Genomic DNA, 17,180 nt, shown 5'->3' on the forward strand with positions numbered 1-17,180 from the left:
AAAGGGAATATAATGCATGTACTATGTATTAATTAATAACCTGGAGAGATCTGGGGCATCACCTTACAAGCAAACAAATTAAAATCTCAGCCCAGAACACACTTGACTATTCACACTCAGTGGATAAATGAAATTATAAAGAGCCTTCAGCATCAAATTTTTTTCTGCCAAATAAGTTGTAAAAATATTTTTGAATTTTAGTGGTTTGTTTTTGCTTTTTTATTTTAGAATTAGAGGCTGTGGGCTAGCCAAGGCTCCATCCAGCCCAGGTGGCTTCACATCAGAATTCGGCTGCAAACTGTCGTGCAGGCGGCTCCTGGCGTGACTGAGGACAGAGAGGAAGGACTTCTTTGGGCATAAAAGATCAGAAAGCATGACTTTTAAATTTTACTTGCTAAATGTGCATGCATTTGGCAGGACTTGGCCCGAGGTTCGCAAGTTGGCCTGAGAGAGGCTGCACGGTCCCCGACTGCCTCCATTCCCTGGACGTCCACCAGATGCTCACCCAACGGCGGACGGCCACGCGGGCTCGGTCAGTGGGCTCAGGACAAGCGGTGAAGCTTCAAGCCCATTGAAGTGGGGAAGAGCGTGGGGTTTTTGGTCGCATCAACTTGAACTTTACATTAAGCAATGGAAAACCTGTTAAGTGACCACACACTGAGACCAGCTTTTGCCAGGAGTTTTTAGAGCTGCTTGGATTTCAGAGTCTTGAACAGGGAATGACGGACTTGCACAGTTCTTATGACTTGATCCTTCTGTGATTTTGGGAGAGTAACTCCTTGGTGCCTCATGAGAGTGATTTATACCCTGGGGAAGGGTTCATCATGAGGGTTAACCCGGCTGGCGCCACGCACAAGGCTGTGAACGCACCAAGAATTTTCAAAGACGCAGGTTCACTTGAGCGTGGGCTACGGCGCTCAGATCTGCCTCATTTAAGCAAAGGAGGGCAGGGAATGGCGCGGAGGAAGATGGGTCACCGAAAAAACTTGAGGGAAGAGCTGAACCATCAGGATGGGTAGGATCTGGAGGAGCAAAGTGAAGTCAGATCTCGGCCACCGCCAGCACCGGGCTGCAGGTGGAACGGCTCCCCCCCCCCCCCCCCGTCACTCGTGCCCCAGGGCCACGCCCTGTACGGAGCGGCTCAGTACCCGTGCAGTCGGCTGCAACAGTGCTTCACAACCAGGGCAGGGGGGCCAGTGAGAGGGGTGAGTGCCATGTATGTACCCTGATGGCTAACAGGCTGATTTCGAATTTTGGCCCTGCCATTACGTGTGCGACTTTGGGCAAATGGCTCCACACCTCCGTCTCTGGGGCGGCTCTTAGCGGTGTTTTGCCGCCAGGGCCAGTCAGTGCAGAGGTGGCTCCCGTCCACTTCGAGGCACTTGGGCTGATCCCAGTGTTAACCTCGGCAGATTTCGAAACATCTAACTGCACAGGGTAAGTTTTCGTGTCGTTCTGCTGTATCCATAGCTACCCTTTGGAGGGAACACAGTTCTCAAAGGTAAACACAGCAACCGGAGAATGGCCAGCCAGCTCCACATCAGAGCCACTCCCAGCGAGGTGGTCTGTGGCGCCGGCTGGTTAACGTGTCCCTAGAGGCTCTCTGAGGGCACAGCTCGGTTTCCTTCCTTCCCTCCCCCTTTCCTTCCTTCCTTCCTTCCTTCCTTCCTTCCTTCCTTCCTTCCTTCCTTCCTCCAGTCCGCTCCACTGCCAAGGGCTGGGCGGGCTCACCAGTGCTGGGAACTTGGGGCTTAGAAACAGATTTCAGGGGTGTTTTAAGATAATGCTGATTCCCTCCTTTTGAATATTATTTACTTATCTCACCAAAAGAAAACAACCTGGATAAAGACATGTATTTAAATACCTGCTCTTATATATTTAAAAAAAACAAAAACAACTATGCTGCCAGACCAAAAAAAGGCAAGGTGTGTTCTGAAAATGCAAATTACGAAGGAGAGCCGTGGCCTACTTGAACCGATGAGAACTGTCAACAAGGAGGTTCAGGCCCGCAGTTTCTCAGTAGACTCTCCGCTGCCTTATGTCTCAACAGGGAACTTGAGTCTGGAGCTGGAGTATCATGTTTGATATTTCTCTGGATAAAGGCATTTGGAAGAAGAAAGGAAGAAAAATGCTGAATTCTCGAAGGACAGCATCTCCCTCTGCTTCCAAGGGCCCCACTGCCCGCCAGGCACCAGAGGACGGACAGACAGTCCACACTGCGTTTCCCGTTGCCTGACTTTGAAGTTGCTGGGCTAAGAGTGTGTCCTGCTCTCGCTGCAGAAGGTGGAGTGGGGCAGGGGAGGGGGGCTTCCTGTCCCTGGGAGCGGGCAGAGGAGGTGGGATAAGCCTACTGGCAACGTCCGTGACTTAAAACACGGACTGGAGGGCCGAGGCGCAAAGAAGTGTCGCCGGTGGGGAGCTGCACTTAAGGAACCCCTGTGATCCCACCATGGTGTGTCCTGTTTTCAGTGCTTTTCATCCAAGGAGCCCTTAATCAGGGGCAGCTGCAGGATCTGACATCCCGCCTTCCTACCCCACTGGGGCGGCTTTCTCTACGACTGTGTGACTGCCTTTCTCTAAAATAAGCAATCAGAGGTAATCCCCAACCCAGCCCGGCCCAGCTGCACCATTCAGCCCGCCCGATAAGAGTCGGGCTAAAACCGAGCTTCTCCCAGCAATCAAAGTAAATCTGAGGAATGTTTAAAGGTCCAGGAAGCATAAACTGTCAGACTTTGGCATGGGTGGTGATGGGGCAGGTCACTAAGAGACCAACAGGGTCCCTGAGGCTAAGAGATGACAGGGCTGTGGGATCTGTTTAAAGGCACTGGAGTGGTGGGTACCACGGGCAGGCCGGGAGGGAGATGGAGGGGCAGGGGGTCGAGGCCCCATCAGGGGGCCAGGCCTGGCCGCCTGTAGGGAGGTGACGATGTGGGGCCGAGAGGCTGAGCTGGGCAGACGGTGCTGTGACTCAGGCAGAGCCGGCCAGGCCAGGAGGAGCTGTCACCTGGGGCCCCCCGAGCACAGAGGCTGTCCTGTCCCTGCTGACTTGTTCTAAGGCAGCCCTGATCGGACAGTACCCCTCAAGGAGAATGGCCAGCGCCAGAAGTAAACAGGAGGACTGGAGGCAGGGCCTGCCCCTCGCTGGGACGTGCCTCAGCTGCTGGAGCTCTCACGGAGCATAGCCTAGAAGCTCAAGAACATTCCCTTTCCTTCAAGTGAGTCTGTAGATTATGTCACTTCTTTCTTTCTTCTTTTAACTTTTTTTTTTTTTGGCTGGGGAAGAAATTAGGTATTTATTTATTTACTTATTTATTTACTTGGAGGTACTGGGGATTGAACATAGGACCTCGTGCAGGCTAAGTACACGCTCCACCACCAGGCTACGCCCCCCCCATGTCACCTCCCTCTCAGTGCCCTTTGATGTGATCTGTGAAGACTGCAACTGTGTTGATGTCCTATCCTGCCCCGCTTTGGCCCTGTAATTCACGTGTGTGGACGCAGCTCAAAGACCCAGGGAGCCGGGCCACCCTCTCAGACATCCTCCTGGGCCAGAGACTATGGCATTAGGCCTCAGAGTACATTCTAATTGTGATATTTATTGTAGTAGTGGAAGATTTTGACTATGTTTATGAGAGGAAAACCAATTTGATTGTCACTGAGAAATTCTATAAAATAATTCCTGGCGTGAAAAGGGGGAGTTGAGGATTCTGAGCTCACAAGGGCCAGAGAAAAAGGCTAAAATTCCCCAAATCAGGTCTGTGTGCAGACCACATTTTACTTTCAGCAATACACCAAAGGCTACTGTCCTGCTCTGGAAAGAGCTTCTTTAATGACGTTGAGAAGGAGGGTAGTATAATCTACAACTTAAATTAAGAATTTAGAGCAACTGCGGGGAGGGCAGAGCTCAGTGGTGGAGCATGTGCTCAGCAGGCATGAGGTCCTCGGTTCAATCCCCAGTCCCTCCATTAAAATCAATCAATCAATCAACCTAATCCCCCTCCAAAAAAAGTGAAACAGAAAAAAAATTTTTTAAGAATATAGAGCAACTATGTTTCATTTAGTGAACATTAAACACGTCTCTTAAGTAACTAAGCACTTGAAGTATTTCAGTGAGTATGAAGGTCTTAATATAATTATCTTAATTATTTTTCTGATGGGTCTAGGAATTTTTCTTTCAGTATGACTGGGTCATGGAAGAAATAAATAAACTGACATAGAAACCAGCTCTTTTCCATATGAGCATCTGAACACCGTGCTGTGTGCTATGTGCTTACACACAGCAGTGCGCAGTCAACGTTCAGATTCTGGGTGGCCCTCCTGACAGAAAGCCTTGTAAGAAATCAAGGAAGAAGGGCTGCCATGCGCCACAGCTACTTCCTTTTCAAAACAAGTCCTAGATATTGCTAGAGACCACAGTTCTGAGTAAAAATGTTTCTGTCGGTTTCTACGTGAACACCGCCACCATGTCCATCAAACAACACACCCTGCCTGGAACTCGGACCTGGACGTTTGAAGAGGTGTGTGGCCAAACTGATGGAGAACTCCTCTGACAGCGGCGCTCGGGCACCTTCCAGCCAGCAGGTCCTACGAAAGAGATAAGCCGTTTCCGCCAAACACGTCTGTATCCAGCACTAGAATGCATCCAAAGGAAACACAAAAGACTTCTGACATCAGACACCTGTTGACTTTGGAGCATCCATATCAATAAACAGCAAAACACACACAGCAGATGTGAGTGGAGGGGTGGAGGGAAGTGAAAGGAATGTCAAGTATGAAAAAAAAATTAGAGGAAATGGAGACAGAAACGTCCAAATTCTTCCACCTCTGTAAATATGCCATGAATTGGGTTAATTTTTTAAAAATTTGGCCTCAGAACCGATTCTAGGGTGATATTTTCGGGTTTCCTTCCCTTAAACAAAAGTCTGGTTATAAATATTTAAAAAGATCATTAAGTATGTGACCTCAACCCCCAAGTTTGGCCCAAAATGCTCAGAGTATGTCTCCATAATGAATGACATGAGGAAACAGAATCAGTTTTCAAAAGGTTTAGCAATATTCACCTCACTATTTTTGTATATTATTTGAGAAAGAAAGCGTTGAGATGAAAGTTTTGATAAGGATTCTTCATCTCAATTCCCCAGAATCAAAAGAAATAGATACAAAGACTTCTGGGGAAAAAGACAGTTCAATTTCTAACCTGAATTTTTAAATGAAAATACAATCGGTGCCTTGCTTCTCAGAGTCCTCCTTCTCTGCCTGTCGGTGTTTCCTGACGGTCCGTCCCAGACTGTTCCCTCCCCACTGTCCACAGCCTCCCTGCTCTGTCTGTCCCATCTACTCTCTGGAGTGCCGGGGACCCTCAGACCCACCCCACACTCCTTCTCCAGCCCTGCACCTTGGTGCTGAACAGCATGCTCAACACCTGGAGTTTAATGCTTCAAAAAACAGAACTGATGCACACAAGAAAGTACGAGAGTTAACAAATGCGTTCAGCACGATTGCAGGATACAAGGTCAGCTGTTAAAAACTCAATTGTATTTGCTTACAGTCGTAATGAATAACCCTGAATGGGAAATCAAGAAAACTATTCCATTAGCAATGTCATCAATAACAAGAGACCTAGGAGTTAATTTAACAAGAGAAGTCCAAGAACACTGCAAACTGCAAAACATTATTGAAAGAAATTAACTAAATAAATGTAAAGATATCCCATGTTCATGGACTAAAAGACTTTAATATTAGTAGGATGGCAATACTCTCCAAAATAATTGTAAATACAGCATAATCCCCCTAAAAATCAGAACTGGCTTATTTGCACAAATTTCCAAGTAGGTCACAGAATTCATAAGGAGATTCAAACAATCCAGAGAGCCAAAGCCACAGCGAAAGAATGACGCTGAGCCTCTTTCTCACTCCATGTAACTAAAGTTAACTCAAAATCGATCAAAAACCTAAATGTAAGACCTAAATCTATAAAACCCGTAGACAAAACATACGCTTGAACCTTCATGGTCTTAAATTAGGCAGTGATTTCTTAGTTGTAACACCAAAAGCACAAGCCACAAAAGAAAAATAGATCAACTAGACATCATCAAAATTACAAACTTTCATGTAACCACGAGATACCAGTTCACGACTACCAGGATGGCTATACTCGAAACGACAGGCAATAACAAGGGTCAACAAGGAGGCAGAGAAATTGGAACCTTCAGATACTACTGGTAGGAATGTAAAATGATGCAGCCACTTTGGAGAACAGTCTGGTAGTCTTTTAAAAAGTTAAACACAGAGTCACCATATAACTCAGAAATTCCACTCCCAGGTGTATGCTCAGGAGAACTGAAAACATATGTCTGCACAGAAACTTGTACACCCATGTCCACAGCAGCATGATTCATAATAGCCAAAAGGTAGAAACAACCCAGATGTCCATTAACTAATGAATGGTTAAGCAAGTTGTAGTAAATTCATACAGTGGAATATTATCCAGCCATAAAAAGGCTTGAAATACTGATAGCCACAACATGGATGAACCTTGAAAACGTGCTAAATGAAAGAAGTCAGACACAAAAGACCATATATTATGTGAATCTATTTATATGAAACGCCCAGAATAGGCAAATCTATGGAGACAGAAAGTAAATTATTGCCAGAGGCCAGGGCGGTGGGGCAATGCAGAGTGGCTGCTAATGGCATTGGGTTTTTGGAGAAATAATGAAATGATCTGGAATTAGGTAATGGCAGTAAACCTTGTGAATATACTAAGAGACACTGAATTGTATATTTTAAAGGGGTAAATGCTGTGGTACATGAATTATATCTCAAATTTTTTTTTATTCAGAAAAGAAAAAACAAATTTTCTTAACTTCAAAAACTCATCTCCTTTGTGAGTTTCCCTGTCTCAAGAGACCTTGAGTCGTCGGGACCTCTTTCTTCTCTTTAGCCCCACATTTCCTCAGGCTTTGGCCTTCATCTCTCTTGAACATCTTGAATCTGTGACTCCCCTCCATCCCCACTCCCACCATTACGATTCAGAATTTAATCATTTCTCACCCATTGACGGGAGCTGGTCTCCACGCTTCCAAGCTTTCCCTGGCCTGGTTGACTGTCTATGATTTAGCCAAAGGGAATGATCTTTCTAAAATACATGATCACTTTTTCAATTAAACCAAGATAATCATTTCTCTTTCATCTCCCTCAGAAGCTTTACTTTTTCTCTCATACATGTGAGTAAACATATAGATTCTGAAGATACAACCGTGAAAAGATGTGATCGCAGCCTAAGGAGCTTGCAGTCCAGAGGGCACCCCAAAAGCAGATGGGCACTTTGGGTGCATTGTGGTGAGTGCTGTGAGAGGGTCCTGATCAGGGAGCTGAGGGGGGTGGTGGTCAGGAGAGGATTCTCAGGAGTGGTGAAGTCGTAGCTGATTCCTGGAGAATGAATATGAATTAGTCAAGAAAAGAAAAGGAAAGGAAATTCCAGAAAAGGAGGGCCCCTGGGCAAAAGAGATTCCTTACGGAATCTTCCAAAGGCAGGGAGAAGTCCATCACTCAGGGTCTTTTATGGCCACGTGTGGTAGTCAAGTCTGTCTCTTTTTAAAAAATTCTTTATCTATTGAAGTATAGTCGACTTACAGTGTTTCAGGGGTACAGCAAAGTGACTCAGTTATCCATATATACACCTATCTTTTTCAGAGGCTTTCCCATTACCGGTTATCACACGACACTGAACACAGCTCCCTGTGCTCGGCAGTAGGTGCTTCTCGTTTGCTGGATGCTGAGGCTGCTTCCGCGTCTCGGCCAGTGTAAATAGTGCTGCTGTGAACACTGGGGTGCAGGTGTCTTTTTGAATTAGAGTTTTCTCCAGGTGCATGCCCAGGAGTGGGACTGCTGGATCATATGGTAAGTCTATTTTCAGTTTTTTAAGGAACTTCCATACTGTTCTTCATAGTGGCTGCACCAATTTACCAAGTCTGCACCAAATGTCTTTTCTCAAAAAGCAAGATATCAGGTCAGATGGATTTAAACAAAAAAGGGTCTGCGTAGCTGAATAGACAGAGGGTACGGGGTTTGAACAAGCCTGAACCCAAGCGTCTGACGTGTCAGTGGTGTGTGTGACCCAGGCTCTGCCCTGTTGGCCCATCCCTTGGCAGGTCCAGGGTCCGTGTCCAGACAGCTACCAACAGATCCAGGCTCAGACTGCCTGGCATTGAGACCCACCTACAGAAGGAGCTCTTTTTGACCAATAGTTCCAAAGACTGATTTTTCACTGGGCTGATGGAGACAGATGACCAAGCCTGCATCAGTCACTGTGCCAGTGAGACCACATTTCCCTCCCCTGTCAGCCTGGAGCTGGCTTGACCGGAGGAGGCGGAGAGGAGCGGCTGGGGATCAAAGCCCAGGGAGGGGAGTGGGGCGGGAGGGCCCCCCGAGGAGAGTCAGGCACTGTGACCAGAGGTGGGAGGAGGGGTGGCGGGCAGGCTGAAACAGCAGTGGCCCGTGAAACCACTCCAAGGCTGCTGGGCTCCTTCCAGCGGGCAGCGGGGCCCCGAGCCATGGGCCAGAGATGACTGCCAGCGGGGGCAGTGATGCAGGGAGCAGTCTGCAGGACAAGGACGTGGCTGCATCAGTGCAGGTAACATACTACTGCTGCTGGAGTCAAGCCAGTGTCACTACAAATAAAGGACACTTGGATTTGAACAATACCAAGGTGGCAGGACTCAGGGAACTGACTGAAGGGGGAAACCACGCGGTGGGGGTGCTGGTGAGGCGGCAGTGGAGTGTGACTCCCAGGTTTACGACTCGGGCAGGCAAATAGGCAGCGACCATTGACGCGACCTAGGAGCAGGGGCAGCTCTGCGTGGGGCGGGCGCTCGGTGATTTTGACGCACCTGTGTGATGCCTGAGCGCCGCAGGTTCCGGGTGCCCAGAGCTCCTGGCCCGAACCCCCGGGAGGACCCGACACGGGTGCAGTGGATGGTGTGCGGTACCGACTGGAACCAGGTACCCTGAGCTTTTACAGAGCGGTGATGCCTCCACCTTCAGAGAGCCTGTGGGTTGGCCGGGCTGGCCTGTTTATTGCCCTAAAACATCATGGCTCTTATTCCTGCCAATTGCACGTGAGGGACCCAGCTGGGGTCTTCAGGGTGGGCAGCTGGGCGCCCCACTAGGGGAAGAGCTGCTGGAAAGACCACACATCCTTGCAGGAGAGCGACTGCACTTGGCACCTTCAGATGCCACCAAATTGTTGTGGGCGCCTCAAAGTAAAACGCAGCTCCGTCTAGCACTTTCTGTAACAGCTAACACGCGCAGTGTTCACCATCCGGCAGGCCTGGTGGTGAGCGCGCCCCCCGAACCCTCCCAGGAGCCCTGAGACAGAGGCCAGAGGGACCCCGCCGCCGGCCCCGGCCACGGAGAAGCCGTTCCGGGCACAGCGGGAGGCCCACCGTGGCTCCTGACTGCTCAGCTAAACTGCCACGTGCTATGTGCTCAACCTCCTGTGCGATGTCCCCCCACTGTCCTCCTTCATCATTTGTAAGCATTCACCAAAGACAGCTGAGCAGCCTCCTCTGCTTGGGGAGCCAACACAGGTTCTCCTAAAGCAGGTTGGCTCACAGATCTGAAAATGTCCTGGACCTTGGGAGCTGCCCCAGGGGAGTCTTTCCTGTGGGCAGAGGAGCAGGTGATGTGCTGTGACGTCACAGGTGCCGGAGCTGGGAAACCAAGTTCCAGCCCCGGCTCCTCCCCAGGCCAGCTGCTGGGTGACCGCGGGCCCGTCTCCCTGCCTCCAGCATCCTGAGCTGGCCCCGCAGGCCGCCCCACTCCCCTCGGCCTCATACTCCGCAGCCCCATGGACAAGGTGTGAGACTTGACAGAGCGTCACAGAAAGCAGGTGGCAGCTGAGGAAGAACGTTACCCTCAACGCTAACTTGGACAGAAGCGCCAGGTGCCTGCCTCCTCTCCTGCGCACACAGCCGTCTCTCCCTTGAAGGACAAGCGATGCGCGGGACCGGCGGAGCCTCACCTCCGGGACAGAACCTGTGACCCTGCTTGTTTCTAAATGCTTAGTTAGTGGTCTGGCGTTTCAAGGGGACTAAAACGAAAAAAGGACACCAACGTTCTGACGTAAGGGTGTCCACATGCTGCTTTCTCTGCGGGCCTGAACGACAGGCCGAGAGAACTTTGAAAATGAAAGTTATTATATTCGTGTCTTGGCAAAGCATCTGCTTTCTCGTCTGTTCTGCTGACTTTGACTTTGAAGTGATTAGATGTGGTGTTTTGCAAAACCAGGCAAGGATTACGAATGGGTTCAATAAGAAAGCACGTGCTGTTCTAAACCGTGGTCACTTAACCCTCGTCTCAACACGTGACCTACTCCAGTCACTCTGCAGCCTGTCGCTCAAGTTCCAATTCCTGAGAAAGCCTGCATTTACAGAAACGGGGGGTTTATAAGCTCAGCCCTTCTGTTCTGCCGCAATTTTTAAGTTGTTATTAAATTTATAGCTCTAAGGGTCTGCAAAGCAATTACCGGCTATAGCCTTGATCTCTTGTATGTTTGTTTGTTTGTTTTTAGTTTTTTGTTTGTTTTGGGGGGAGGTAATTAGGTTTATTAATTTATTTATTTTCATGGAGGGACTGGGGACTGAACCCAGGACCTCATGCCTGCTAAGCATTCACTCTACCCCTGAGCTGTACCCTCCTCCACCCCTGTATATTTTTTGAGCAGGAGTCATTTCTGACTTTTGATGTCAGACAGGGTCCTATTAAAATCCTATTGGAACACTCCAGAAGGACAGCTGGGTTCCGTGGGCATCGCGTCCATATCACAGCAAACTCACAATTACTGGAACTATTTCATCCAACGGTCGGACGACTGGGGGTCAGCTGGCTTGGCTCCTGGGGCGGTGCACTCCTCCAGGAGACAGTGTCCAGTTCTAACGTGGGGGCTCTGGCCTTTTGACCCCGAGTGCTTTCCAGAGAAGGCCTGCCTGGATGTGGAGTCAGGGTGGACACACACTTCAGAGACAATGTAAAGACGCCGGCGAGAGCTCGGGCTCTGAAAAGAGTTGTGAAGCTGCATCCTGCCAGAGTTTCCTCTCATTCCTGTATTTCTTTTTCCCCGTGGCTCCTTATTGGCAGCGAGCTGACTATTCTTCTGGGCTGTTTCTGAGTTTGTTCCCACAATGCTCCCCCGCTGTATTCTTCTATCTTCCTCGTCGCCCTTCCAGGACCTCTTTTTCCCAAGTCCCTCGCCCGGGTTTCCCTCTCTTTCCCCACGAGCCCGTTCATCCCAGCATCGCTGCCCTGTCAGCATCCTTCTCTGTGTCCTCTCCACTCCGCTCATCTAGGAGGAGCGGCAAACGAAAGCCACGGGGAACGTTCCCTGAGCCCCCGGCCAGAAGGGAGCTTCACGTCATCTGTGTCATCACAGTTATTTATTTTGTGCCTGTTTCTCCGTGATGAAGCAATTCAATATTCACATTTCTTTTTAAAAAAAATTTTTTTATTGACGTGCAATTGACTTACAATGTTAGTTTCAGGTGTACAGCAAAGCGATTCAGTCATACATAGATTATATACATTTTTCAGATTATTTTCATTATAGCTTATCACAAGGTATTGAGTACAGTTCCCTGTGCTGTGCAGTAGGTCCTTGTTGTTTATCTATTTTATACATAAAAATATGGAACATGGTGAAAAAATATGAAAAAGGAATATATGTTCTTATATGACTGAAGCATTGCACTGTACACCAGAAATTAACATATTTTAAACTGACTATACTTCAATAAAAATATATTTTAAAATAAATTAAATTAAATTAAATGCAGGACAATGTAAAAAAAAAACACAGAACCTATCACGAGTTTGCACGTCACCCTTGCACAGGGGCCGTGCTAGGCTTCTCCGCACGGTTCCAATCTTAGCGTCTGTGCTGCTGACGCAAACACTACATTCACACGCTGATTCGAACTATGAAGAGAAAGGAGTCTCCGCTGGTGGTTCAGTGAGAGAGCCGGGGCAGCACGGTCCCGTCCCCGCTCACCCCAGCCTCCCCACAGTCGCGGCGGAGCTGGGACGGGAGCTGGGAGGCGTACCGGGGATGCAGCCCACACTCCCGGTCTGGTGGGGAAGAGAGATGGCAACAAATATCCACAACCCAGTGAGACGTGATGAGGGCTGATTCGAGTGGATTCAGGTGGATTTCTGAGTTGGCAAGATAAAGGGAGCAGAGGTGCCTTGGGCTGAGAGAGGGAAGATCTCAGAGAGGACTGGACTCTGAAGAGAGACCTGGAAAAAACAAGAGACCCACAGGGCGGGTTCTGCTGACAGACACGGTACAGCCAGTCTAGACAGAGAGCCCCAGAGAGCCAAGGCACAGGGGCGGCACAGAGCATCGCCCAGAAACGGGCACACGTCAGGGGTGGAGAGAGACACAGCTGGAAAGCTCAGCAGAGCCCAGTGACGAAGGCCTCCATGTGCCAGAGCCTGGTTAAGAACCGTGAAATCGGGGCTGTGGGGGAGGGCACGGCTCAGCGGTGGAGCACATGCTTGGCATGCATGAGGACCTGGGTTCAATCCCCAGTACCTCTGTTTTTTTTAAAAAACTTAAAAAAAATAAAAGTTATATATGTGTGTGTGTGTGTGTGTGTGTATATATATATATATATATATATATATATATATACACACCATGAAATCATCCTATAGATGAGGAGAAAGCAGGGAAGAACTTTAAAAACCAAAAGTGACAGTGGACGCGTGTGCATGTCTGAAAAGGAACCGGGAGAGAGGAGGCTGACTGATCGACAGGACAGCTGTAGTAGTTCAGGGAGAGGACGCTGTGAGCCTGAACAGGAACAGACATGAGAGCTGGGGGGGGGGTGCTGGAGCTGGATTTGAGGATCTACTGTACATGGGGGGTGGGCAGGAAAAGACGGACTCAAAGATAACTTCACAAGTCTTTCAAGATTAGTGTTTTGAATTTCCTTTTTTATTGTTTCCAAATGAATGGATAATAATATTAGTAGCCCAAGTTTAAAAAGTGAGTTTGCAAAAAGGGAAGTTCGTGAGTTTCAGTTGGACGTGTCCACCTCCAGATGCTCGTGGCATGTTAACAGGCACTTGGAAGTGGGGCCACAGAGCCCAGGAAAGCTCTGCAGATTTGGAGAGCATCGATACACTGGCAGCAGCCGAAGCCAACGGTGTGGATGAGACACCACAGGGAAAACACTTGGACCAGGGGGAGAGCTCATCGGAGTCGGAACCCTGAGAATAACCAACGTGTAAGGGCAAGGAGCGAGCGAAGGGGCGGGGAAAAGCAGGAAGGTGGGAAGAGATGGAAGGCCGGTGTCTCAAACATCAAAGAGAGAAAAGTTTTTAAGAAGGGAGAGGACAACAATATCAGAGGCTTAAGGTGGTCAAATAAGAAACAAAAACCAAGCTGGATTTTGAAATGGAGAAATGTGTGAAACTTGAGAAAGTCAAGATAATGAGTCTAAGACCAGCGTGTCTCTAACCTTCAGGTCTTGAGAACCCTTTACACTCTACCATTATTGAGAAACCCAAAAGATTTTGTTTATGTGGACCATATCAATCAGTAGTAAACATACTAGATCTTAACACTGAGAACTTTTCAAAATAGTTGTCAATTCATTAAATAATAACAAATCTACCATAAGCAACAGAAACAAAATGCATTTTTTTGCAAAAACCAATTAGATTTTTCGAAACCGGAGTTTCTTGGGGAGTTAACGAAAATGTTCTAAAATAGATAGTGGTGAAGACACTCTGAATATACTGAAGTCCACTAACGTGGACACTTTTAATGGGTGAGTTGTATGGTCTGTGAATTATATTTAGTGAGTAATAAAATGGTTAAAAACCAAGAGTGAGCACAGGGTGTTAATACATATATTTATGGGATGATTCAAGTACCAGGTTGCAAATGCTTATTGAATAATTTTAGTAAAACTAGTTATTTACTCTCACTCTCCTCTCAAACACACAAACAATTCAAAAAAATTTTTTGAGGCTTTTTCTTAGGGTTAAGTGTGGACCATGGGGAAAAGAATGTCAGACTTCTCCTCGTGGAAATAAAATAATAGTAAATGATTTTATCGCTCTTTTTTCTCTCTTTTTAAAAAACAAGCTCATTGAGGTATGATTTACATGCCCTAAAACCCATCCATTTTACATCTACCATTCAGTGATTTTTGTAAGTTAATGCAGTCATTCAATTCCTCCCAATTCAGTTTTACAGCATCTTTATCACCCTGAAACGTTTCCTGCTGACAATCTGCCATCAGTCCCTGCTCCTACCCCAAGCCCACTTTTTATGTTTTGTCTCTACAGTTCTGCTTTTTAAAAACATTTCACATAAATGTTATCAGACAACATATTTTCAGTCTGGCTTCTTTCACTTAGCATAACGTTTTTGAAATTCATCCGTGTTGTTGTCTGTATTAACAGTCATTTCATTTTTTATTGCTGAATAATATTTCTTTGAATGAATATACACATTTCATTTATCAATTCATTAGCAGATGGACATTTGCAGTGTTTCTAGGTTTTGGTTATTATGAATAAAACTTCTATGAACAATTGTGTACAAATCTGGGTGAATGTATGTTTCTCAGTTCTCTTGGGTTGAATTGCTGGGTTATTGGTTTGCACGTGCAAACCATCCACTGTTTTGCAAAGTGGCAAAAATATGAACACCCTGGCAGGATGGCTCAAGCTCCCTGGCAATGCAGCTGGAGCAGCTGCAGAAATGGGACAGGTAATGAGGTCCCAGGGATGGTACAGCAGCCCATAGCCCTTCCCACAGTGACACCCCAGTGACCTTCGGCAAGGGCTTCACCTCTGTATACCTCAGTGTGTGCACCTTTAAAATGGAAATACTAACAGTTTATACTGTTTGTAACAGTTTATAACAGTGTTTGCAGAGTGGTCTCCAAACTGGGGTGTCCATACTCCATTAGCACACAAACTACCATCATGCAAAAGAAAACATAAGAACTTCTATTTGTTTATTCACATCACTCCTTTGGTTTGTATTTTTATTTATGCTTTATAAGCACACGTAATGTAACAGTGTGGTGGGTCTGTCTGTATCCTTGACACTGAATTAGCAAACACAGTTTGTTGGTTCAGGCTCAAGCCGTGTTTTACTGATGGAGACTCCTGGTCTATTTCACCGCTTACCACATAGCCAGTGCTCAGTAAATGTTAGCTATCATCAAAGTAATATTTACAATTGTCATCACACCATCATGAGTAAGTCTGAAAGGATTAGTTGCACCACGTTAGTTTATTTTCTTGCCACCATGGATGAGACTGTGAGATGCACAAAAGTCACAGACCAAAATTATCAGAATGAATGACACATCAACTCAACCACAAATAAATATTCCTTTTACCATTATCACTTGAAAGTATAAGAAAATATGGGGGGAGGGATAAATTAGGTGTTTGGGATTAGCAGATACAAGCCACTAGATACAAAACAGGTAAACAGCAAGGTCTTATGGTGGAGCAGGGGAACTGTATTCCATATTTTGTAATAACCTATAGTGAGAAAGAACATGTATATACGTGTAACTGATTCACTAGGCTGTACACCAGAAGCTAACACAACATTGTAAATCAACTCTACTTTAGTAAAAATAAATAAATAAACAAGAAAAAAAATTTTAAAGGATAGGAAAATATTCAGGTTAAGAAAGAAGGAAAACAGATTTTCACTTTCATGTCCTTAGTGTCAACAGCAAGTCCCCTAAAAAATATTTCCTACTGGGCTCGAGTTGGCTTGCACGGAATCAATTTCTTTTTTCTCTGACTTTTCCACCTCTACTCATGCGAAACACACGATCCCCAGATTGTGGGAATTCCAGACAGCTCTCCGTTCCGCGTTCTGCAAAGCGGCCGCGTCCAAGGTTTGGGCGTCTAATCTGGGAACGTCCTTCTGCAGCTCGGCCCGCTTCCCTGCCATTCTTCACGAGGACTGTGTGTACAGCACCGGACCTGCTTTCCCAGAAGTGCTTCTGGGACCTCGGTCTGCACAAAGGGGCTGCTCAATGTGTTTCCCTCCCCGCTGGCTCAGCTGACTCCCGGGCCTTGGGTCACACACAGCTCCCAGTTCCTATCAACTTTTCCCAAAGGAGCCCTGGGCTCCTGCAGGAGCCAGCGCTGCCCTGAACAGGAAGCTCTATTTACACTGTCTCAGAGCCCAGTGCTCATCCATAAAAGGGAAAAGAGTCCTTTAGGGAAAGGGCAGGGTGCTTGGAAACTCTTTAAAAGTGAAAGCTTTGCAGCCGGTTTCTGTAGCTTCACCCTGTTGGTTACTATGGTTTTTCAACATATGCTACAACCTTGAATGGAAAAGACTATGACAACGAATGTATGTCTGTATATGCAGGACTGGGACGAATGTATGTCTGTATATGCAGGACTGGGACGTTATGCTGTACGTCAGAAATTGACACGTTGTAACTGACTGTGCTTTGATTGAAAAAAAAGACTAGAAAAGCACATGCACTTTGTCTCGCTGAACAGTTGATCTGAAAGCTGACATGACTCTGAAAGCTGACATGACAATAAACAAAAAATGGGGGGAGGACGTCATGTGAATCTCCCAGAGTGCACACCTCGAGCTGTGATTTCTTTCTGTGGCCTTCCAGAACATAATTCCAGGCAGACACATTGGTTTCTACATGAATTATTCAAGCACACTTTAAATGAGGGAGCAGGGCTCCCTAGACACTAGAGTACCATGAGGTTCAGGTCTGTGGATGGCTGTTCCCAATCTCCCATGCGGCTGTCAGTGCAGAATCCTCTCCCATCAGCTGACAGACACAATGAGTGATCCGAATCCCAACATTCAACAAAAGACATGGGTACGCCAGGAAAGGATGCAGCTGGGTGAGGGCGGCAGACGGGGGAGGGCAGCAGACGGGGCAGGGCTTTAGGAATCAGCGCCTACGGGATTCCATCATCATGGTCAAAAATTATTTAATCATAATTTAAACTGTTAAAAGTCACTGCTAACCACACTTGGTATTAATGGTAACTATGAACAATGATCATGAATTGTTACAAAGCATTAAGTGCCTTGCACGTATTAAATTCATTTACCCGTCGCGATAATCTTGTGAATCCCGTGCTATCAAAATGAAGGC

General features: G+C 47.0%; 2 long non-coding RNA genes and 1 other non-coding gene across 4 annotated transcripts; 1 reads left to right on the top strand and 2 right to left on the bottom strand.

Moving 5' to 3' along the window:
* Positions 1-374: 374 nt before the first annotated feature.
* LOC140690240 (uncharacterized) lies at positions 375-1,442 on the bottom strand. Its single transcript, XR_012065431.1, has 2 exons — positions 1,300-1,442; positions 375-1,022 (listed from the first exon to the last, which is right to left on the bottom strand). It is a non-coding gene; the product is annotated as an uncharacterized lncRNA (long non-coding RNA).
* Positions 1,443-1,534: 92 nt separating this feature from the next.
* On the top strand, positions 1,535-7,778 carry LOC140690186 (uncharacterized). 2 transcript variants are annotated; one of them, XR_012065362.1, is made up of 7 exons: positions 1,535-1,925; positions 2,051-2,283; positions 2,470-2,595; positions 3,057-3,215; positions 4,164-4,731; positions 7,243-7,341; positions 7,696-7,778. It is a non-coding gene; the product is annotated as an uncharacterized lncRNA (long non-coding RNA). The 2 variants fall into 2 exon arrangements; XR_012065363.1 differs by lacking the exons at positions 7,243-7,341; positions 7,696-7,778 and having other exon boundaries at positions 3,075-3,215; positions 4,164-4,721.
* Positions 7,779-11,844: 4,066 nt separating this feature from the next.
* On the bottom strand, positions 11,845-11,951 carry LOC116285987 (U6 spliceosomal RNA). Its single transcript, XR_004195749.1, has one exon. It is a non-coding gene; the product is annotated as a U6 spliceosomal RNA (small nuclear RNA).
* Positions 11,952-17,180: the final 5,229 nt, after the last annotated feature.

This window comes from Vicugna pacos, chromosome 29 (assembly GCF_048564905.1).
Source record: "Vicugna pacos chromosome 29, VicPac4, whole genome shotgun sequence".
Lineage (NCBI taxonomy): Eukaryota > Metazoa > Chordata > Mammalia > Artiodactyla > Camelidae > Vicugna > Vicugna pacos.